The sequence below is a fragment of the Mastomys coucha genome, chromosome X (genome assembly GCF_008632895.1).
Source record: "Mastomys coucha isolate ucsf_1 chromosome X, UCSF_Mcou_1, whole genome shotgun sequence".
Taxonomy (NCBI): Eukaryota; Metazoa; Chordata; class Mammalia; order Rodentia; family Muridae; genus Mastomys; species Mastomys coucha.
In genome coordinates, this window is record NC_045030.1 from 45,528,092 (window position 1) to 45,536,825 (window position 8,734).

An 8,734-nucleotide genomic window follows, 5' to 3' on the forward strand; every position below is an offset into this window, starting at 1 on the left:
GAGAGAGAGAGAGAGAGAGAGAGAGAGAGAGAGAGAGAGAGAGGAAGGAAGAAAGGAAGAAAGAAAGAGGAAGAAAGGAAGAAAGAAAGAAAGAAATTAAATCTCACAGTAGCTGAGCTGCTATAGTTACTTAGTCTTTGAGAACTGTTTTTACAAATATCTCCATGTTTTAATAACCCCAGAGTGCAGTACTCGTTATTCTGTTTTATATATAAAGAAACTGGAAATTGTAGCTCCATAAGGCAAGTGACTTCCGAGTATCACACTGAGAAGAAGCAGGACTGGATATGACACTTTTTCTCTCATACTTTGCCACTTCCTACGTATGCCTCAGAAAAAGACAAGTGTTAAGCTCTTCAGTTTATGTGATGTAAGGGAGGAGGGAAAGGGGTAGAGAAGGCAACCAGCTGAATTGATTTCTCCTGAACAACAGCTTACTTCTTAGTCTTTGTCATGTTCCTTCTGACTGCTGGTGCACTGCGATAAGTTGCTGAGGGCAGAGACACAGAAATTGATTTAAACACAAAGCAGCATGGGTAATTTTACTGGTCCCTAAAAGAGACCTTGTCCCCGAACATCCTCAAGCATGGCTAATTGGCAGGAAAAACATAATCGTCAAGGCCATACTTTGTTAAAATAAGTAAGAAAACACATGGTTTCTATGCTCTACAGGAGTGCTTGCTTTCCAAATTCTAAGGTCAGGCAATGTATATTATATACTTTCACAAATTACAGCATATTTGAGTTATGAAATGTGCATGAGGGTACATACCAAAGCATTTCACTGATGATGAACTCAGGCCTAGATGTAAATCAAATGATGGATGTATGCTGAAACTTGGTCCATTAATACAATGGAATACTAGGGTCCTGTAAAGAAAAGTGACTTTATTAAATCTTCAGGTAATTGAATGGAGCTGTAATGCATCATCCTCTGTATAGTAATTGAGGCCCAGAGAGACAACAGTCACTGTTCACTCTCATTCACACATATTATGCTAGATTTGAAACTCTACATGTCTGTATTTAAATCAGAGCACCCACTGAAAAGTAGTAAGAGACTATAGGTTGGAGCATTTTAGGAGTAAAGGGATAGAACATGGAGGAGAGTGAAAAGAATAACACAAGAAGGGTTAAACAGTAAGAATGGGAGGATGGGATAGAGAGAGTATGGGGAGAGATTGATTGCAGTAAAGACATTTTAAAAAAATGCCATTTGGAAGCCTAATATTATAGAAACGTCCTAAACTATAAAACAGGGAGCCATTCTTTACAGTTGCTAGAGCAATAATCTACCAATGGAAAAGTGTTTATTGGCTCTAGCTTATATTAATCCATTCAATGCATTTGTATTATGATTTGGATCAAGTAAAAATTTACTTGATATGACAAACCTGACCCAACATCATATGTCAGTCATAAGAAATTACTTTTGATTGGCATTTGTGGTTCTTTAACTTGGAGCACTTTTTCTAGTAATCTTCTTATCTACAAGCTTACCCTATTCTCCCTTTGCCTGTTAGTTCATAGTCATCTTTCAACTCTGAGATTACATGTTACTTTGTATATGTTTGGTAGCCATATAATACACATTTTAGATGCTGGAAATCTCAATCATAGAAGATAAATCATTTCAACTTCTTAAATTCATAGTCGATTTTTACTACATTTTGTGCTCCCTAAAGGTAGGAACTAAATAAAAATAAAAATAAAAATAAAAATAAAAAAAATAAAGGTAGGAACTGTTCTTTAATACAGCAGCTAATACTGCTGGCTCTGAAATGTCCACCTGGCTTTAAAATACTCTCTATCACCTTATATAAATGCCATTATTGCATCTTTAGAGGTATCTTGTACTGTTGACAGTGTTGCAGCTGATAGGTGTCACAGCTGTGTAAAACTATTATGTTCCTCCTTTGGCATATTGCATAGCATCTTCCAAAAATTATGAAAGAAAGACAAATGTGCTCATGCTCTCTTATCTGTGGTTCTTATTGCTAAATCTTCAGATGTGAGCACAAAATATATGGTAAACACAGAAATCAGGAAAATAAAAGGGTCCATGCAGAAATGAATACAATTGCTAGATAAAGCAATAGTAGGGATAAGGTAATAGGAAGAGAGAAATGAGAAGAATCAGTAAGGGATTTAACTGTGGAAGAGTCAGGCAAGTCAATACAGAATGAGAGGAAGGGAGGAGGTACACTAATACTCAGGGTGTTTGCAAAACCATGAGATGTCATCCTTTTTGTATTTACCTAAAATTTCATATAATATATCTAAATGTATAATATAAATAATTCTGTAATGCTACTTTGGGTGATAATACTCCCTTAAGATCTATAGAGGATCTAACAAAAATTCTAGCACCAAGCATGAGAAACCTCCTTTAGAGTTGTTGGTAAGGTGTTCAAAAGACTCCCAAAACAATATAAACCATTGCTATTGATTTTGCTTGCCTCCCAGAACATTATTTTATCTCAGCAAATGTTTATTGATATATAGAAAAGTTATAAATTTGTTTTTATTTACTTGCTTTTTTATTAGACATTTTCTTTATTTACATTTCCAATGATATCTCCTCTCCTGGTTATACCTACAAAAAATATCAAAAACAAAAGCAAAAACAAAAACACAAAACAAACCCTGTTTTCTCCCCCCTCTACCTGCTCACCAACCCACACTTTCCCACTTCCTGGTCATGGCATTCCTCTACACTGAGGCATAAACTTTCACAGGACCAAGGGCTTCTCCTCCCATTGATGACCAACCAGGCCATCCTTTGCTACATATGCAACTGAAGACATAAGTCCCACCATGTGTGCTCTTTGGTTGATGGTTTAGTCCCTGGAAGCTTGGAGGATACTAGTTAGTACATATTGTTGTTCATCCTAAGGGGTTGCAAACACTTCAGCTCCTTGGGTCCTTTCTCTAGCTACTTCATTGGGAACCCTATGCTCAGACCACTGGATGGTTGTGAGTCTCTACTTCTGTATTTGTTGGGCACTGGCAGAGCCTCTCAGGAGACAGCTATATCAGGCTCCTGTCAGCTAGCACTTGCTGGCATGCACAATAGTGTCTGGGTTTGATAACTGAATATGGAAAGTATTCTCTGGATTGTCCTTCTTTCTGTCTCTGCTCCATACTTTGTCTCTGCAAATACTTAGATGGGTATTTTGTTCCCTCTTCTAAAAAGGAATGAAGCATCCATACTTTGATCTTCCTTCTTCTTGAGTTTCTTGTAGTTTGTGGATTGTATTTTGGGTATTCTGAGCTTCTGAGCTAATATCCACTTATCAGAGAGTGCATGCCATGTGTGTTGTTTTGTGATTGGGTTACCTCACTCAGAATGATATTCTCCAGATCCATTCATTTCCCTAAACATTTTATAAATTCATTGTTTTTAATAGCTGAGTAGTACTCCATTGTGTAGATGTACCACATTTTCTGTATCCATTCCTCTGTTGAGGACATTTGGGTTGTTTCCAGTTTTTGCCTATTATAAATAAGGCTACTATAAACATAGTGAAGCATGTGTCCTTATTACATGTTAGAGCATCTTCTGGATATATGTTCAAGAGTGGTATAGCTGAGTCCTCTGGAAGTACTATGTCCATTTTCCTAAGGAACTGCCAAACTTATTTCCAGAGTGGTTGCACCAGCATTCAATTCTACCAGCAATGAAGGACTGTTCCTCTTTCTCCTCAACCTCACCAGCATCTGCTGTCACCTGAGTTTTTTATCTTAGACATTCTGACTCGTTTGAGATGGAATGTCAGGGATGTTTTGATTTGCATTTCCCTGATGACTAAGGATGCTGAACATTTCTTTAGGTGCTTCTCAGTCATTTGGTGTTCATCAGTTGAGAATTCTTTGTTTAGCACTGTACCCCATTTTTAATAGGGTTATTTGGTTCTCTGGAGTCTAACTTCCTGAGTTCTTTGAATATATTGGATATTAGCCCTGGATCAGATATAGGATTGGTAAAGATCTTTTCCCAATCTGTTGGTTGCCATTTTGTCCTATTAACACTGTCCTTTGCCTTATAGAAGCTTTGTAATTTTAAGAGGTTTCATTTGTCAATACTTGATCTTAGAGCATGAGCTATTGGTGTTCTATTCAGGAAATTTTCCCCTGTGCCTATGTGTTCCAGGCTCTTACCCACTTTTTTCTCTTAGTTTCAGATTATCTGGTTTTATGTGGAGGTCCTTGATCTACTTGGACTTGGGCTTTTTACAAGGGAATAGGAATGTCTAGATTTGCATTCTTCTACATGCTAACTGCCAGTTGATCCAGCACCATTTGTTGAAAATGCTGTCTTTTGTCCACTGGATGGTTTTAGCTCCTTTGTCAAAGTTCAAGTGACCATAGGTATGTGAGTTCATTTCTGAGTCTTCAATTCTATACCATTGATCCACTTGCCCTTCACTGTATCAATATCATGCAGTTTTTTATCACAATTGCTCTGTAGTACAGCTGAAGGTTCAGGATGGTGATTCTGCCAGCTGTTCTTTTTTTATTGAGAATAGTTTTCACTATTCTAGTTTTTTTGTTATTCCAGATAAATTTGCAAATTGCTCTTTCCAAGTCTGTGAGGAATTGAGTTGGAATTTTGATAGGGATTGCATTGAATCTGTAGATTGCTTTCAGTAAGATGGCCATTTTTACTATATTAATCCTGCCAATCCATGAGCATGGGAGATTGTTCCATCTTCTGAGATCTTCTTTGATTTCTTTCTTCAAAGACTTGAAGTTCTTGTCATACAGATATTTTACTTGCTTAGTTAAAGCTGGAATTCTATTCATGGGGCTAACTTCTTTTAGTTTTGATGGAAGATTGCGTTTTTTGCTTCTTCTAGGGTGTAGTTTCCCTCCTTTATGTTGGAGTTTTCCATTCATTATCCTTTGAAGGGCTGGATTTGTGGAAAGATACTGTGTAAATTTGGTTTTGTCATGGAATACTTTGGTTTCTACCATCTATGGTGATTGAGAGTTTTGCTGGGTATAATAACCTGAGCTGGCATTTTTATTCTCTTAGGGTCTGTATGACATCGGCCTAGGATCTTCTAGCTTTCATATTCTCTGGCAAGAAGTCTGGTGTAATTTTGATAGGTCTGCCTTTATGTGTTACTTGAACCTTTTCCCTCACTGCTTTTAATATTCTTTCTTTCTTTTGTGTATTTGCTGTTTTGACTATTATCTGGCTGGAGGAATTTCTTTTCTGGTCCAATCTATTTGGAGTTCTGTACGCTTCTTGTATGTTCATGGGCATCTCTTTCTTTAGGTTAGGGAAGTTTTCTTCTATAATTTTGTTGAGGCTATTTATTGGCCCTTTAAGTTGGAAGTCCTCACTCTCTTCTATACCTATTATCCTTAGGTTTGGTCTTCTCATTGTGCCCTGGATTTTCTGGATGTTTTGTGTTAGGACCTTTTTGCATTTTGTGTTTTCCTTGAATGTTGTGTCAATGTTCTCTATGTTATCTTCTGCACCAGAGATTCTCCTTCTATCTCTTGTATTCTTTTGTTGATGCTTGCATCTATGGTTCTTGACTTCTTTTCAAGGTTTTCTATCTATGGAGTTGTCTCACTTTGTGATTTCTTAACTACTTCTGTTTTTAGGTCCTGGATGGTTTTATTCAATTCCTTCACCTGTTTGGTTGTACTTTCCTGTAATTCTTTAAGGGACTTTTGTGTTTCCTCTTTAAGGGCTTGTACCTCTTTATCTCTGTTCTCCTGTATTTCTTTAAGGGAGTTATTCATGTCCTTCCTAAATTCCTCTATCAGCATTGTGAGACATGATTTTAGATCCAAATCTTGCTTTTCTGGTGCTTTGGGATATCCAGGACTTGCTGTGTTGGGAGTACTAGGTTCTGATGAAGCCAAGTAGTCTTAGTTTCTGTTGGTAAGACTCTTGTGTTTGCTTTTTGTCATCTGTTGATCTCTGGTGTTAGATGTTCTTGCTGTCTCTGGCTGGTTCTGTAAACCTGTGTCAGCAGTTCTGGGAGATCAACTCTACCCTGGTAGGACCTGTGTGCTGAGGTCTGTGGATCAGCCATCTCTCCTTGATGCAGATGGTTGAATGAAGGCTGCAGCTTCTGTGGCCTGTGCCTCCCAGATGTTCCCACCTGAGGCAGGGGGTCAGAGAACTTCCTGGAGAGAAGCTCTCTGCTTGAGGGAAAGTTGTGCAGAGAGGGTTGTGGATCCACTTCTATCCTGCCACTTCTGTGGTCTGAGCCTTTCGGCTGGTCCCACTTTAGAAAGTCAGTGGAGAGAAAATCAAGTTATTAATTTTGTATTTTTACTTTAAATCTTGCAACTTTACTGAAAATCCTTAACAGAATTTTTGAAAGTCTCTATTGTCATCTGTGGCATATTCGATGGATAGAATCATGTCATTTTCATATGGGGGTAATTTGATATTTCCGTCTTTCTTCTATCAAAGGTTTTATATCTTTTTCTTATCTTATCACTCTTTTTTGGGGAGAAGGTAGAAGTTCAAGACAGGGTTTTTCTGTATAGCCCTGGCTGTCCTGGAACTCACTCTGTAGACCAGGCTTGTCTCAAACTCAGAAATCTGCCTGCCTCTGCCTCCCAAGTGCTGGGATTAAAGCCATGCACCACTACTGCTTGAATATCTTATCACACTTGCTAAGGTTTTGCATACTATATAAATTATAATTGTAGCACATGACCACTCTTATCCTATTTTGTATATTATGGAAAATACTCTGGCTTTTCATCATTTAATGTAGTGTTGGTTATACATTTGCTGTATATATCATTTCTTATGTTGAGGTATGCCTCATCTCTTCCTAAATTTTTCATGTTGAGGTATGCCTCATCTCTTCCTAAATTTTTCAGTACTTTTATAAAGACATGTAAAGCATTGTCAAATGTGTTCTATATATCAAGATAATGAGGTGATTTTTACCCACAAATCAATTTAAATTATGTATTAATTTTATTGATCCAGATATTAAGTTATACCTTAGAGGTAGAGTAATAAAATTAGAATGATATGAGAATTTTGAACCAAATATGCATCCCTGGAATGAAACCAACATGTCTATGATGTAGAATCTTCTAATTTTCAAGTATTTTGTTGAGAATTTTTAAAATATTTATTCACCAAAGAAGTTTGGGTTTTATTTTTTCTACTATGAGTTTATGCAGTTCTGTATCAGGATAATACTGGTTTCTTAGAATGAGCTCAGTATATTCCTTCCATTTGTATTTTGTGTATGCTGGTATAAAATATTGGTATCAAATCTTTCCTGAAAGTACGGTCAAATTTAGCAGAGAACTCATATCTTTATAGGCTAATATATCATTTTGAGGTGAGTTTTAATCACTGCGTTAATCTCATTTCTTATTTTGGTTCATTCAAAATTTTCTTTATCATTTTATCTAACAGATCATAAGAGTTTAAAAATTTATCCTTCTCTTCTACGTCATTTATCTCTATAGAATATAATCTTTCACAGTATCCCTTAGAGGCCTTCTGCAGTTCACTGGAATATGTTTTTAATTTTATTAAGTTGTTCTCCTCTCTATTCCTATTTGATGTCTGTCTAAGCATTTGTCAATCTTTTTAATCTTTCATAGAACCAACTTTGATTGACTTTATGGGGTGTTTTTAGTCTACATTTCATTAACCCCTTGTCCAAATTTGATTACTCTAGCTGTTCTTTTAAATAGGATTTGATCTCAACCTATTTTTCTAGAACATGGAAGGACAGCACTAGGATATTTTTATTGGAGAATTTTCTGATTTTTTTTCAGTGTGAGAACTTATAGGTATATCCTTTCCTCTTAGAACAGCTTTAACTGCTCCAAACATTCTGATAAGTACTGATGTGTTCATTCAGTTTAGAGAATTTGTTTCCTCTTGCATTATTAGCTACCTACTCCATTCAAGTGTATTTTGCTCAGCCTCTAATTTTTTGTATATTTTGTGGGTTTTCTTATTTTATTCCTTGCTTTGGTCCTATGTTTATTTGAATCGTACATAAATCATTTAGCCCTTTTCAAAATTAACACCCTCCCTTTTCTGACCTAATCTGAAAGATCATCATTACTATGCTTTATCCTTCCTGCTGCTATGCAATGGATAGATGGTGATAATTACCTTTAATTCTTTATCAGAAGGCCCAGTATTGAGTGGCATAAAAGATACTTGTACACATCACTTGTATACTGATGAAACTCAGAGACCACTACCTTGGAATGTTGATTGGGGAGAATTGTAGTTTATAAATATTTTTAGATCTAATGAAATGAAGAAAGTGGGAGGAAGAGGATGGGTGAGAGCCAAAATACATAGCCTGGAGATATAAGAGGAAGTAAAAAAAAAACAAACAACAACAACAACAAAAAGAAAAACTACTGTTACCGGGCAGTGGTGGCACATGCCTTTAATCCCAGCACTTGGGAGGCAGAGGCAGGTGGATTTCTGAGTTCAAGGCCAGCCTGGTCTACAGAGTGAGTTCCAGGACAGCCAGGGCTACATGGAGAAACCCTGTCTCAAAAAACCAAAACAAAAAAACCAAAACAAACAAAAAAAACCAAAAAAATCTACATTAGTTATAACTATGTTAAAGAAGATTTCTATAAGCGCAGAAAAACAAGGAAAACTCAGAGACAGTTTCCTGTGAGATAGTAGGTAGAAATACAATAGGAACTTAATAATTCAAGTTCAAAATTATAAATTTAGTTAAAAATGTAAAAACAAGTA